Here is a 15,980-nt window from a genome sequence, read left to right on the forward strand (position 1 = left end):
ACAGAAACTGAGACTATTGTAACCTCAATGAACAGATGTGTGAGCCAAACTGTAGTTAACATAGAACAGTGTATAAGGCTCGGGTAAAATAAGATGTTTCTAACACTTCCATTTGATATTTCCATCACTTTATTATAAGCAAGTTCAGTGAAAAGGTTTGTCTTATTTGTCAGGTCAATATTAGAGAAACGAAGTGATTTCTTTCCAAGGATGTACATCTAATAATCTTGGTTAAAGCTTCAATCTTGTTTTAAATGCTTTTCCATTGAAAATGATACCTCTCTTTCAGCTCCCCCATTTCTGAGAAGTATAAAATCTTATAATTTATTATTACCAAAGGGGAAAGGTGGGAGGAGGGATAAATTAACAGTTTGGGATTAACACATACACACTGCTATGTATAAAATAGATCATCAACAAGGAACTACTGTATAGCACAGGGAACTACACTCAACATTTTGCAATAAGCTATAAGGGGAAATAATCTGGAAAAGAATAGATATTTTTATTGTCATTGTCATCTATCAATGACAGTTAAAGTGTAACCTAAGGGAAGCTGGTGGTGAGTGCTTCTGACCCTGAAGACTTCAATCATCTAAAGTTTGGACTCTGCCTACTTCCCAAGGCCCTTAATGAACATATGTGTAGCCGTAGCTTAAAAAATTCCCCAGTTTGGGTTTCGGGCAGACACTCATTTTGAAAAAGCCCTGGTGTTCTCCTTACATGAATGGGACTCTTCCTACTGCTAAAACATGTCTGTCACACCCAGAGGATGGTATACCGTCTGATCGGGAAGAGTTTGGAAAAGGCATCTCATCTCCTCATCTCCTGGTGCTCGGGTTCACCCCTCCAGCGTCTTTACTAACAGTCTCCCCACTTGGAGATGTCAGCACTGTCAACATCCTGTTGCGTACAGTTTGGAATTTGTCCAGAGGATGAAGCGGAAGGATGAGGAACAATGAGAGACAAGTCCTAGGTGTTCAGACAGGCACATGTCACTCTAATTTCCAATCAGGAAGACGAATTGACCAAAGGCTAGGGTTGCCCATGGAAACAGTATAGGGCTTGAGGAAATCCCGCTGCTTTGTGGCCAGTTCCCATAAACACAAGTTGAACAATGGAACTCAGGGGCAGTAAAATTCACGAAACTGCAGAGTTGAAAATATCCATCACTGAAAAATGTCTTGAGGAAAGTCAGAGAAAAGGACTTGTAAGCAAGGGAGAATGGCAGGAAAGGGATCTGAGGAGGTAGAAAGGACTCGCCATTAAGCACGAGAAAAGGAGCTGAACATTGCCAACATTGCAGTTGGCCAAAAAGGGTGTATGCGTTTTTTTCTGTATATATTCAAGAAAAGGGCATACACTTTTTTAGCCAAGCAAACAGGTGGGCACTGGAAGTCAATACTACAAAAGATATCACTTCGCATCAGTCAGAAGAGCCATCCTCATAAAGCGTAAACAACAGAAATGCAGGACAGGGCAAGGAGAAGAGGGAGCCCTGTGAGACTTATAGTGGAAATGTATATCGCCAACGGCCATTCTGGAGAAGTGTATTGTGTTTACTAAAGCATCTAAAAAATGAGCTACAGAGCATAGGGCACTTGCACTCATGGGCGTATATCTTGGGAAAAACAAAAATCGAGAGGACACAGGCACCCCAATGTTTACCCCCTCTCTGTTTAAAAGATCCTCGACTAGGATATAACTTAAATGTCTCTGGAGAGGAAAAATGGATAGAGATGTGGTACTTAGGTAGAGTGGAATATTATTCAGCCTGGAAATCAATGAACTATGGCCAGTTGTAACAACTCCGGAGGAGTTACGTATGATCATTCTAAGTGACATAATTCAAAAAGAAAAAGACACATATCATAAGATATCACTTAAAGGTGGAATCCAAAATGGCTACACATGAAATAAATTACAAAACAAAAACATAGTCAAATATGTAGGAAACACGCATAAGGCTGCTAAACGGGAAAGGTGGGGAGGGGTGAGGCATCATCCAGGAGGTTGAAATTAGCAAAGATACCATTCCAAATACCAAACTGATAATCAACAAAGCCTACACGGTAGCTAAAAGAACTGCACTCAGCACACTCAAGTCACCGGAAAAGAATATATACGACTGGTAAGAATCTGAAAAAGAATTTACTGATGTCTCTCTGTACGTGAATCAAGTGGATGTACAGCAGCAAGAAACAGAGCTTTGAAAATCAGCTGTAACCAATATAGTAACAAATTGAAAAAAATAAACGACAGAGAGACAGAGAAAACCTCTTACAACTTTTCCTCAGGGACGGTGATGCAACATGGATTGAACACATCTAGACCCACAGCAGGATGAGACATAAGGCTGGAAACTGTTTGCACTAAGAGAAATGTGAGGTTGGGTGAGGAAATGCACACCCTTTAAAGTAATACTACCTGGTACCCATTCAATGGGTCCCAAATCTGCAGGTTCAAGGGATCTTCCTACAGCTAAAACATGCATGGAAAACCCAGAGGACTGTACACCATGTGATCGGGAGATGTGTCTAAAATGCAGCTCATTTATCCTCTCCTGGTGCTCCTGTTCACCATTCCAGCCACGTTACTTAGAATCTCCCCACTTGGAGAATCAGCACATTTCAACTTCTGTTTCACACATTTTGCAAATTGTGAGGAGGATGAACGGGAAGAGGGGGAACCAATGAGAGAATAGTTGTAGGGGTTTGGACGGGCACATATCACTCTAATTTCCCATTAAGAATAAGAATTGAAAAAAGGCTCAGCCCGCCTCGCCGGAGCCAAAATAGGGCCTGAAGCAATCCTGCGGGTTTGAGGCCAGCTCACAAAAGAGCAACTTAAAAAATGGAGCTCAGGGTCACTGCAATTCACAAACCTGCAGAGTTATAAATGAAAACTAACGTCCAAAACTATGTTGAGGTAAGGCAAAGAAGAGGATCTGAATGCAAGACAGAATTGCAAGAAACAGATTTCAAGAGATAGATTGGACTCGTCTTTAAAGCACATGAAAAGCGGCAGAATTTCGACAATGATGCAGTTGGCCCAAAAGGGCGTATGCGTTTTTCCTGATTATATCCAGGAAAAAACGCATACGCACTTTATGGGCAACGAAGCAAGCAAGCAATGCAAATGTGCACAACAAAGAAGTCTCATTTCCCACCGGTCAAAAGGGCCATCCTAAAAAATTGTAAAAACCAGAAATGCAGGACAGGCCATGGAGAACAGGGAGCCTTTATACGCTGATGGGCAGTGTGTGAACTGCCGAGAGCCACTCTGGAGAAGTGTATGGTGGTTCCTAAATCATCTAAAAAACAGAGCTACAGAGCATAGGACACTTCCAATCATGGGAATATATCTAGGGAAGTCTAAAAATCAACAAGACACAAGCACACCACAGTTTAGGGCTACTCTGTTTACAAGAACCTCAACTTCAGTACACCTTAAATATCCCAGGAAAGAGAACAATGGATAAAGAAGATGTGGTACTTATGTACAATGGAATATCTCTTCACCATGAAATCAATGTAATAAGGCTAGTAGAAGGATAAAGAGTGGATTTAGGTCCGATAATACTACTTGAAATAAATCAAACAGAAAAAGAAACATATCATAAGATATCACTTATAGAGGGAGGGTAAATATGGCTGCACAAGAAATGAATTACAGAACAGTGTCTCACATTTAGAAAACACACTTATGTCAGCTTAAGGGGAAAGGAGAGGTGGGGTGATGCATAAAACCAGAGTTTGAAATTAGCACAGATACCGTTCAATAAACCAAATAGATATTAGACAAGATCTACACCTTGCTCAATGAACTGGCCTCAACACACCTTATAAACCGCAGAGAAATATATCTGAGTAATAAGAATCTTAAAATCCTTGTATTGATATATCTCCATAAGGGAATCAAGTGTGTGCAGAGCGGCACAAACACAGCAGTGAAAATGAGCTAAACCCCATTATAGAAATAAATTTTAAAAACAAAACGCAGAAACAATGAAAGAGAGAAAAATTCTTACAAAATTTGCTCAGGGGCTGTGATGCAACCTGGATTGACCACATATAAACCCACAGCTGGATAACACATAAGGCTGGACACTTGGGGCTGAGAGGATTGGTGAGTTTTGGTGAGCAACTGCCAAAAGTTTAATGCAATACTTCATGCTACTCATTCCAAGGGTCCCAACAATCCAGGTTGAAGGGAATCTTCCTACAGCTAAACCATGCTTGGGAAACCCAGCGACTGGTATACCATATGATCGGGAAAGGTTTCTAAAACGCACCTCATTTTTCCTCTCCTGGGGCTCCGGATCGACATTCCAGCCGCTTTACTAACAACATCCTCACATGGAGAGTCAATGCCTTTAAGTTCTGGTATCGCACAGTCTGCAGTTAGTGCGGAGGATGAATGGGAATAGGGGGAACCAGTGAGAAACAAACTGTAGCGGTTTCAATGGGCACATGTCACTCTAATTTCACATCAGTAAGAAGAATGAACCAAAGGCACAGCAAGGTGCCCCAGAGGAAGAATAGGGCCTGAAGGAATCCTGTGGTTATGAGGCAAGATCACAAAAATATGAGCTGAAAAATGGAGCTAAGGGCCACTGCAATTCAAAAACGTGCAGAGTTATAAAGGCCAACTATTTTCAAAAACTATATTGAGGTAAGGCTATGAAGAGGCATTGAAAGCAAGGCAGAATTGCAGGAAACCGATTTCAGGAGGTAGACAGGAATTGCATTTAAAGCATAGGAAAAGAGGCAGAACGACGACAATGATGCACTTGGCCAAAAAGGGCGTATGCGTTTTTTCCTGAATATATTCAGGAAAAAACGCATACGCCCTTTTTGGCCAACCAAGCAAGCTTGCAAAGGAAATCTGCACTACAATGAAGTCTCACTTCCCCCCAGTCAAAAGGGCCATCTGAAAAAAGTGTAAAATCCGAAGGCAGGACAGGCAATGGAGAACTGGGAGCATTGTTGTGCTGATGGGTGGGATGTAAATTGCCAACAGCCACTCGGGAGAAGTGTATGGTGTTTCCTGAAACATCTAAAAAACAAAGCAACAGAGCCTAGGGCACTTCCACTTATGGTGCTATAGCTTAGGGAAATTAAAATCGAAAAGACACAGCCACCCCAAAGTTTGGGACGGCTCTGTTTACAAGAACCTCGTTTACGGGACAAGTTCAATATTGCAGAAAGCGAAAAATGGATAAAGAAGTTGTGGTACTTACGTACAATGCAATATCACTCAGCAATGACATCTATGTCATCAGGCCCGTAGCAGCATAATGAGTGGATTCAGGTATGATGATTCTAACTGAAATAAGTCACACAGAAAAAGAAACATCATAAGATATCACTAATACACGGAATGTAAACTTGCTACACAGGAACAGAGTTACAAAACAGAATAAGGTCTCAAATTTAGAAAACCAACTTATGCTTGCTTAAGGGGAAAGGTGAGTTGGGGTGCTGCATAAAACCAGAGATTGAAATGAGCACAGATAAAGTTCCTTAAGCCAAATATGGAATAGACAAGAGCTACTCCTTGCTCAACGAGATGGACTCAACACCCCATATTAAACGCCTAAGTATGTACCTGACTAGTAAGTATCTTAAAACCTATGGATTGCTATGTCTCCAAAAGAGAATCAAGCGTGTGTACAGGGGCATAAACGCAGCACTGATAGGATTGGAGAGGTTCGGTGAGCAAATGAAGACCCTTTGAAGTCATATTGCATGGTACCCATTCCACGGATCTCAACTCTCAAGGTTTAAGGGATTCTTCCTTCAGCTAAAACACGCATGTGGAACCCAGAGTATGATCAACCGTGTGTTCGGGAGATGTGTTCAAATATGTCTCAGTTCCCGTCCCCTGGTTCTCGGGTGCAACATTCCAGATGCTTTACTAACACTCTCCCGACTTGGAGAGTCAGTGCCTTTAACCTCCTTTTTGGTCAAGTTTGCAATTTCTGTGGAAGATGAACAGGAATAGTGAGGACCAATGAGAGACTAGTTGGAGGTGTCTGGACAGGCAAATTGAACTCTCATTTCCCACCAGGAAGAGGAATTAACCAAAGGCTCAGCATCCCGTGCCAGAACCAGATTAGGGCCTGAAGCAATCCTGCAGTGTTGCGGGCAGCTCACAAGAAAGCGAGTTGAAAAAAGGAGCTCAGGGGCACTGTAATTCACAAACCTGCAGAGTTATAAATGACAGCTATCGTCCAAAAATATACTGAAGTAAGGCTGCCAAGAGGACTTGAAAGCGGGGCAAAATTGCAGGAAACCGATTTCAGGAGGTCGACTGGAATTGCATTTAAAGCATAGGAAAAGAGGCAGAACGTCCACAATGATGCACTTGAACAAAAAGGGCGTATGCGTTTTTTCCTGAATATATTCAGGAAAAAACGCATACGCCCTTTTTGGCCAACCAAGCAAGCTTGCAAAGGAAATCTGCACTACAATGAAGTCTCACTTCCCCCTGGTAAAAAAGGCCATCTGAAAACAGTGTAAAATCCAGAAAGGCAGGACAGGCCATGGAGAACTGGGAGCCTGGTTATGCTGATGAGTGGGATGTAAATTGCCAACAGCCACTCGGGAGAAGTGTATAGTGTTTCCTGAAACATCTAAAAAACAAAGCAACAGAGCGTAGGGCACTTCCACTTATGGTGCTATAGCTTAGGGAAATTAAAATCAAAAAGACACAGCCACCCCAAAGTTTGGGACGGCTCTGTTACAAGAACCTCGTTTACGGGACAAGTTCAATATCGCAGAAAGCGCAAAATGGATAAAGAAGTTGTGGTACTTACGTACAATGCAATATCACTCAGCAATGAAATCTATGTCAACAGGCCTGTAGCAGAAAATGAGTGGGCTCAGGTATGATGATTCTAACTGAAATAAGTCACACAGAAAAAGAAACAACATAAGATATCACTAATACACGGAATGTAAACTTGGCTACACAGGAACTGGATTATAAAAGAGAACAGGGTCTCAAATTTAGAAAACCAACTTATGCTTGCTTAAGGGGAAATGTGAGTTGGGGTGCTGCATAAAACCAGAGATTGAAATGAGCACACATAAAGTTCCTTAAGCCAAATATGTAATAGAAAAGAGCTACTCCTTGCTCAACGAAATGGACTCAACACCCCATATTAAATGCCTAAGAATGTACCTGATTAGTAAGTATCTTAAAACCTATGGATTGCTATGCCTGCGAAAGAGAATCAAGCGTGTGTACAGGGGCATAAACGCAGCAGTGATAGGATTGGAGAGGTTCGGTGAGCAAATGAAGACCCTTTGAAGTCATATTGCATGGTACCCATTCCACGGTTCTCAACTCTCCAGGTTTAAGGGATTCTTCCTTCAGCTGAAACATGCATGTGGAACCCAGAGTATGATCAACCGTGTGATCAGGAGACGTGTTCAAATATGTCTCAGTTTTCGTCCCCTGGTACTCGGGTGCAACATTCCAGACGCTTTACTAACAATCTCCCGACTTGGAGAGTCTGTGCCTTTAACCTCCTGTTTGGCCCAGTTTGCAAATTCTGCGGAAGATGAACAGGAATAAGGAGGACCAATGAGAGACTAGCTGGAGGTGTCTGGACGGGCAAATTGAACTCTCATTTCCCACTAGGAAGAGGAATTAACCAAAGGCTCAGCGTGCCGTGCCGGAACCAGATTAGGGCCTGAAGCAATCCTGCAGTGTTGCGGCCAGCTCACAAGAAAGCGAGTTGAAGAAAGGAGCTCAGGGCCCCTGTAATTCACAAACCTGCAGAATTATAAATGACAGCTATCGTCCAAAAATATACTGAAATAAGGCTGCCAAGAGGACTTGAAAGCGGGGCAGAATTGCAGAAAACCGATTTCAGGAGGTAGACTGGAATTGCATTTAAAGCATAGGAAAAGAGGCAGAACGTCCACAATGATGCACTTGGACAAAAAGGGCGTATCCGTTTTTTCCTGAATATATTCACTCGGGAGAAGTGTATGGTGTTTCCTGAAACATCTAAAAAAGAAAGCAACAGAGCCTAGGGCACTTCCACTTATGGTCCTATAGCTTAGGGAAATTAAAATCAAAAAGAAACAGCCACCCAAATGTTTGGGACGGCTCTGTTTACAAGAACCTCGTTTATGGTACAAGTTCAATATCGCAGAAAGTGAAAAATGGATAAAGAAGTTGTGGTACTTACGTACAATGCAATACCACTCAGCAATGAAATCTATGTCAACACGCCTGTAGCACAAAATGAGTGGGTTCAGGTATGATGATTCTAACTGAAATAAGTCACACAGAAAAAGAAACATCATAAGATATCACTAATACACGGAATGTAAACTTGGCTACACAGGAACTGAATTACAAAACAGAACAGGGTCTCAAATTTAGAAAACCAACTTATGCTTGCTTAAGGGGAAATGTGAGTTGGGATGCAGCATAAAACCAGAGATTGAAATGAGCACAGATAAAGTTCCTTAAGCCAAATATGTAATAGACAAGAGCTACTCCTTATTCAATGAAATGGACTCAACACCCCATATTAAACGCCTAAGAATGTACCTGACTAGTAAGTATCTTAAAACCTATTGATTGCTATGTCTCCGAAAGAGAATCAAGCATGTGTACAGGGGCATAAACGCAGCAGTGATAGGATTTGAGAGGTTCGGTGAGCAAAGAATGACCCTTTGATGTCATATTACATGCTACCCATTCCACGGGTCTCAACTCTCCAGGTTTAAGGGATTCTTCCTTCAGCTGAATCATGCATGTGGAACCCAGAGTATGATCAACCGTGTGATCAGGAGACGTTTTCTAATATGTCTCAGTTTTCGTCCACTGGTACTCGGGTGCAACATTCCAGACGCTTTACTAACACTCTCCTGACTTGGAGAGTCAGTGCCTTTAACCTCCTGTTTGGCCCAGATTGCAATTTCTGCAGAAGATGAACAGGAATAGGTAGGAGCAATGAGAGACTAGCTGGAGGTGTCTGGACGGGCAAATTTAACTCTCATTTCCCACCAGGAAGAAGAATTAACCAAAGGCTCAGCGTGCCGTGCCGGAACAAGATTAGGGCCTGAAGCAATCCTGCGGTGTTGTGGCCCGCTCACAAGAAAGCGAGTTGAAGAAAGGAGCTCAGGGGCACTGTAATTCACAAACCTGCAGAGTTATAAATGTCAGCTATCGTCCAAAAATATACTGAAGTAAGGCTGCCAAGAGGACTTGAAAGCGGGGCAGAATTGCAGGAAACCGATTTCAGGAGGTAGACTGGAATTGCATTTAAAGCATAGGAAAAGAGGCAGAACGTGGACAATGATGCACTTGGCCAAAAAGGGCGTATGCGTTTTTTCCTGAATATATTCAGGAAAAAACGCATACGCCCTTTTTGGCCAACCAAGCAAGCTTGCAAAGGAAATCTGCACTACAATGAAGTCTCACTTCCCCCCGGTCAAAAGGGCCATCTGAAAAAAGTGTAAAATCCAGAAAGGCAGGACAGGCCATGGAGAACTGGGAGCCTTGTTATGCTGATGGGCGGGATGTAAATTGCCAACAGCCACTGGGGAGAAGTGTATGGTGTTTCCTGAAACATCTAAAAAACAAAGCAACAGAGCCTAGGGCACTTCCACTTATGGTTCTATAGCTTAGGGAAATTAAAATCAAAAAGACACAGCCACCCCAAAGTTTGGGACGGCTCTGTTTACAAGAACCTTGTTTATGGTACAAGTTCAATATCACAGAAAGTGAAAAATGGATAAAGAAGTTGTGGTACTTACGTACAATGCAATATCACTCAGCAATGAAATCTATGTCATCAGGCACGTAGGAGCATAGTGAGTGGATTCAGGTATGACGATTCTAACTGAAATAAGTCACACAGAAAAAGAAACATCATAAGATATCACTAATACATGGAATGTAAACTTGGCTACACAGAAACTGAATTACAAAACAGAAGAGGGTGTCAAATGAAGAAAACCAACTTATGCTTGCTTAAGGGGAAAGGTGAGTTGGGGTGCTGCATAAAACCAGAGATTGAAATGAGCACAGATAAAGTTCCTTAAGCCAAATATGGAATAGACAAGAGCTACTCCTTGCTCAACGAAATGGACTCAACACCCCATATTAAACGCCGAAGAATGTACCTGACTAGTAAGTATCTTAAACCCTATGGATTGCTATGTCTCTGAAAGAGAGTCAAGCGTGTGTACAGTTGCATAAACGCAGCAGTGATAGGATTGGAGAGGTTCGGTGAGCAAATGAAGACCCTTTGAAGTCATAATGCATGGTACCCATTCCACGGGTCTCAACTCTCCAGGTTTAAGGGATTCTTCCTTCACCTGAAACATGCCTGTGGAACCCAGAGTATGATCAACCGTGTGATCGGGAGACGTGTTCAAATATGTCTCAGTTTTCGTCCCCTGGTACTCGGGTGCAACATTCCAGACGCTTTACTAACACTCTCCCGACTTGGAGAGTCAGTGCCTTTAACCTCCTGTTTGGCCCAGTTTGCAATTTCTGCGGAAGATGAACAGGAATAGGGAGAACCAATGAGAGACTAGCTGGACGTTTCTGGACGGGCAAATTTAACTCTCATTTCCCACCAGGAAGAGGAATTAACCAAAGGCTCAGCGTGCCGTGCCGGAACCAGATTAGGGTCTGAAGCAATCCTGCGGTGTTGTGGCCAGCTCACAAGAAAGCGAGTTGAAGAAAGGAGATCACGGGCACTGTAATTCACAAACGTGCAGAGTTATAAATGACAGCTATCGTCCAAAAATATACTGAAGTAAGGCTGCCAAGAGGACTTGAAAGCGGGGCAGAATTGCAGGAAACCGATTTCAGGAGGTAGACTGGAATTGCATTTAAAGCATAGGAAAAGAGGCAGAACGTGGACAATGATGCACTTGGCCAAAAAGGGCGTATGCGTTTTTTCCTGAATATATTCAGGAAAAAACGCATACGCCCTTTTTGGCCAACCAAGCAAGCTTGCACAGGAAATCTGCACTACAATGAAGTTTCACTTCCCCCCTGTCAAAGGGGCCATCTGAAAAAAGTGTAAATTCCAGAAAGGCAGGACAGGCCATGGAGAACTGGGAGCCTTGTTATGCTGATGGGCGGGTTGTAAATTGCCAACAGCCACTAGGGAGAAGTGTATGGTGTTTCCTGAAACATCTAAAAAACAAAGCAACAGAGCCTAGGGCACTTCCACTTATGGTCCTATAGCTTAGGGAAATTAAAATGAAAAAGACACAGGCACCCCAAAGTTTGGGACGGCTCTGTTTACAAGAACCTCGTTTATGGTACAAGTTCAATATCGCAGAAAGTGAAAAATGGATAAAGAATTTGTGCTACTTACGTACAATGTAATATCACTAAGCAATGAAATCTCTGTCAACAGGCCTGTAGCAGAAAATGAGTGGGTTCAGGTATGATGATTCTAACTGAAATAAGTCACACAGAAAAAGAAACATCATAAGATATCACTAATACACGGAATGTAAACTTGGCTACACAGGAACTGAATTACAAAACACAACAGGGTCTCAAATTTAGAAAACCAACTTATGCTTGCTTAAGGGGAAAGGTGAGTTGGGGTGCTGCATAAAACCAGAGATTGAAATGAGCACAGATAAAGTTCCTTAAGCCAAATATGTAATAGACAAGAGCTACTACTTGCTCAACGAAATGGACTCAACACCGCATATTAAACGCCTAAGAATGTACCTGACTAGTAAGTATCTTAAAACCTATGGATTGCTATGTCTCTGAAAGTGAATCAAGCGTGTGTACAGGGACATAAACGCAGAAGTGTTAGGATTGTAGAGGTTCGGTGAGCAAATGAAGACCCTTTGAAGTCATATTGCATGGTACCCATTCCACGGGTCTCAACTCTCCAGCTTTAAGGGAATCTTCCTTCAGCTGAAACATGCATGTGGAACCCATAGTATGATCAACCATGTGATCGGGAGACGTGTTCAAATATGTCTCAGTTTTCGCCCCTGGTACTCGGGTGCAACATTCCAGACGCTTTACTAACACTCTCCCGACTTGGAGAGTCAGTGCCTTTAACCTCCTGTTTGACCCAGTTTGCAAATTCCGCGGAAGATGTACAGGAATAGGGAAAACCAATGAGAGACTAGCTGGAGGTGTCTGGACGGGCAAATTTAACTCTCATTTCCCACCAGTAAGAGGAATTATCCAAAGGCTCAGCGTGCCATGCCGAAACCGGATTACGGCCTGAAGCAATCCTGTGGTGCTGCGGCCAGCTCACAAGAAAGCGAGTTGAAGAAAGGAGCTCAGGGGCACTGTAATTCACAAACCTGCAGAGTTATAAATGACAGCTATCGTCCAAAAATATACTGAAGTAAGGCTGCCAAGCGGACTTGAAAGTGGGGCAGAATTGCAGGAAACCGATTTCAGGAGGTAGACTGGAATTGCATTTAAAGCATAGGAAAAGAGGCAGAACGTCCACAATGATGCACTTGGCCAAAAAGTGCGTATGCGTTTTTTCCTGAATATATTCAGGAAAAAATGCATACGCACTTTTTGGCGAACCAAGCAAGCTTGCACAGGAAATCTGCACTACAATGAAGTCTCACTTCCCCCCGGTCAAAAGGGCCATCTGAAAAAAGTGTAAAATCCAGAAAGGCAGGACAGGCCATGCAGAACTGGGAGCCTCGTTATGCTGACGGGCGGGATGTAAATTGCCAACAGCCACTCGGGAGAAGTGTATGGTGTTTCCTGAAACATCTAAGAAACAAAGCAACAGGGCCTAGGGCACATCCACTTATATTCCTGTAGCTTAGGGAAATTAAAATCAAAAAGACACAGCCACCCCTAAGTTTGGGACGGCTCTGTTTACAAGAAACTCGTTTATGGGACAAGTTCAATATCACAGAAACTGAAAAATGTTTAAAGAAGTTGTGGTACTTACGTACAATGCAATATCACTCAGCAATGAAATCTATGTCATCAGGCCCGTAGCAGCATAATGAGTGGATTCAGGTATGATGATTCTAACTGAAATAAGTCACACAGTAAAAGAAACATCATAAGATATCACTAATACACGGAATGTAAACTTGGCTACACAGGAACTGGATTACAAAACAGAACAGGGTCTCAAATTTAGAAAACCAACTTATGCTTGCTTAAGGGGAAAGGTGAGTTGGGGTGCTGCATAAAACCAGAGATTGAAATGAGCACAGATAAAGTTCCTTAAGCCAAATATATAATAGACAAGAGCTACTCCTTGCTCAACGAAATGGACTCAACACCCTATATTAAACGCCTAAGAATGTACCTGACTAGTAAGTATCTTAAAACCTATGGATCGCTATGTCTCCGAAAGAGAATCAAGCGTGTGTACAGGGGCATAAACGCAGCAGTGATAGGATTGGAGAGGTTCGGTGAGCAAATGAAGACCCTTTGAAGTCATATTGCATGGTACCCATTCCACGGGTCTCAATGCTCCAGGTTTAAGGGATTCTTCCTTCAGCTAAATCATACATGTGGAACCCAGAGTATGATCAAACGTGTGATCAGGAGATGTGTTCCAATATGTCTCAGTTCTCGTCCCCTGGTACTCGGGTGCAACATTACAGATGCTTTACTAACATTCTCCCGACTTGGAGAGTCAGTGCCTTTAACCTCCTGTTTGGCCCAGTTTGCAATTTCTGCGGAAGATGAACAGGAATAGGGAGAACCAATGAGAGACTAGCTGGAGGTGTCTGGACGGGCAAATTTAACTCTCATTTCCCACCAGGAAGAGGAATTAACCAAAGGCTCAGCGTGCCGTGCCGGAACCAGATTAGGGCCTGAAGCAATCCTGTGGTGTTGCGGCCAGCTCACAAGAAAACGAGTTGAAGAAAGGAGCTCAGGGGCACTGTAATTCACAAACATGCAGAGTTATAAATGACAGCTATCGTCCAAAAATATACTGAAGTAAGGCTGCCAAGAGGACTTGAAAGCGGGGCAGAATTGCAGGAAACCGATTTCAGGAGGTAGACTGGAATTGCATTTAAAGCATAGGAAAAGAGGCAGAACGTCGACAATGATGCACTTGGCCAAAAACGACGTATGCGTTTTTTCCTGAACATATTCAGGAAAAAACGCATACGCGCTTTTTGGCCAACCAAGCAAGCCTGCAAAGGAAATCTGCACTACAATGAAGTCTCACTTCCCCCCGGTTAAAAGGGCCATCTGAAAAAAGTTTAAAATCCAGAAAGGCAGGAAAGGCCATGGAGAACTGGGAGCCTTGTTATGCTGATCGGCGGGATGTAAATTGCCAACAGCCACTCAGGAGAAGTGTATGGTGTTTCCTGAAACATCTAAAAAACAAAGCAACAGAGCCTAGGGCATTTCCACTTATGGTCCTATAGCTTAGGAAAATTAAAATCAAAAAGACACAGCCACCCCAAAATTTGGGACAGCTCTGTTTACTAGAACCTCGTTTACGGTACAAGTTCAATATCGCAGAAAGTGAAAAATGGACAAAGAAGTTGTGGTACTTACGTACAATGCAATATCACTCAGCAATGAAATCTATGTCATCAGGCCCGTAGCAGCATAATGAGTGGATTCAGGTATGATGATTTCAACTGAAATAAGTCAAACAGAAAAAGAAACATCATAAGATATCACTAACACACGGAATGTAAACTTGGCTACACAGGAACTGAATTACAAAACAGAATAGGGTCTCAAATTTGGAAAACCAACTTATGCTTGCTTAAGTGGAAAGGTGAGTTGGGGTGCTGCATAAAACCAGAGATTGAAATGAGCACAGATAAAGTTCCTTAAGCCAAATATGAAATAGACAACAGCTACTCCTTGCTCAACGAGATGGAAACAACACCCCATATTAAACGCCTAAGAATGTACCTGACTAGTAAATATCTTAAAAACTATGGATTGCTATGTCTCCAAAAGAGAATCAAGCGTGTGTACAGGGGAATAAACGCAGCAGTGATAGGATTGGAGAGGTTCGGTGAGCAAATGAAGACCCTTTGAAGTCATATTGCATGGTACCCATTCCACGGGTCTCAACTCTCCAGGTTTAAGGGATTCTTCCTTCAGCTAAAACATGCATGTGGAACCCAGAGTATGATCAACCGTGTGATCTGGAGACGTGTTCAAATATGTCTCAGTTCTCGTCCCCTGGTACTCGGGTGCAACATTCCAGATGCTTTACTAACACTCTCCCGACTTGGAGAGTCAGTGCCTTTAACCTCCTGTTTGGTCCAGTTTGCAATTTCTGCGGAAGATGAACAGGAATAGGGAGGACCAATGAGAGACTAGCTGGAGGTGTCTGGACGGGCAAATTTAACTCTCATTTCCAACCAGGAAGAGGAATTAACCAAAGGCACAGCGTGCCGTGCCGGAACAAGATTAGGGCCTGAAGCAATCCTGCGGTGTTGCGGCCAGCTCACAAGAAAGCGAGTTGAAGAAAGGAGCTCAGGGGCACTGTAATTAAACAAACCTGCAGAGTTATAAGTGACAGCTATCGTCGAAAAATATCCTGATGTAAGGCTGCCAAGAGGACTTGAAAGGGGGGCAGAATTGCACGAAACCGATTTCAGGAGGTAGACTGGAATTGCATTTAAAGCATAGGAAAAGAGGCAGAACGTCGACAATGATGCACTTGGCCACAATGTGCGTATGCGTTTTTTCCTGAATATATTCAGGAAAAAATGCATACGCACTTTTTGGCCAACCAAGCAAGCTTGCAAAGGAAATCTGCACTACAATGAAGTCTCACTTCCCCACAGTCAAAAGGGCCATCTGAAAAAAGTGTAAAATCCAGAAAGGCAGGACAGGCCATGGAGAACTGGGAGCCTTGTTATGCTGATGGGCGGGATGTAAATTGCCAACAGCCACTCGGGCGAAGTGTATGGTGTTTCCTGAAACATCTAAAAAACAAAGCAACAGAGCCTAGGGCACTTCCACTTATGGTCCTATAGCTTAGGGAA

This window comes from Orcinus orca, unplaced genomic scaffold, assembly GCF_937001465.1.
Source record: "Orcinus orca unplaced genomic scaffold, mOrcOrc1.1 scaffold_93, whole genome shotgun sequence".
Lineage (NCBI taxonomy): Eukaryota > Metazoa > Chordata > Mammalia > Artiodactyla > Delphinidae > Orcinus > Orcinus orca.